Below are 491 nucleotides of genomic sequence, written 5' to 3'. Positions count from 1 at the left end.
GAACCGCGGCCGATGATCTCACGGGCTAAATATGGAGTTTCGCCTCGTCTGGGCTGGGTGGTGGGGTGGCCTGTGTTGTTCCCGGGCCGCCGAGCAGCGCCGGGCCGCGGCCGGGAACACCTGCGGGGGGGAGCAGGGAGGGACCTCTGGATACGGTCACTGCTGCTGCCTTGTTCTAAGTTCTGTCTTCCAGTAACTCCGGTGTGCTGTCACCGGCTGTACTGTGCCTGATGCCGCACGCTGTGAGTGCGCTGCGCCCTGTGACAGATGTGCTCACACACTCCTCTCTAGTAACACTTATCAGGCCGAGGGATACAATGATTAGGAATTGGGCATCTCACAGTTCTTCAGTAGGAACTGCTAGCTGCGTGGATGATCAGATCTTTCTTTACTGATTTTTTTTTTCTTAATTGAATACATATTAAAAATAAAAGGGCTTTAATAAAGAAAGAGGAACTGGGGATGGAAAGGGCTTCTTTGTTCTGTCTTCT

This window comes from Phaethon lepturus, unplaced genomic scaffold, assembly GCF_000687285.1.
Source record: "Phaethon lepturus isolate BGI_N335 unplaced genomic scaffold, ASM68728v1 scaffold53538, whole genome shotgun sequence".
NCBI classification, from domain to species: Eukaryota; Metazoa; Chordata; class Aves; order Phaethontiformes; family Phaethontidae; genus Phaethon; species Phaethon lepturus.
The sequence above is the reverse complement of the archived record's forward strand: the minus strand, read 5'-3'. Positions refer to the sequence as shown.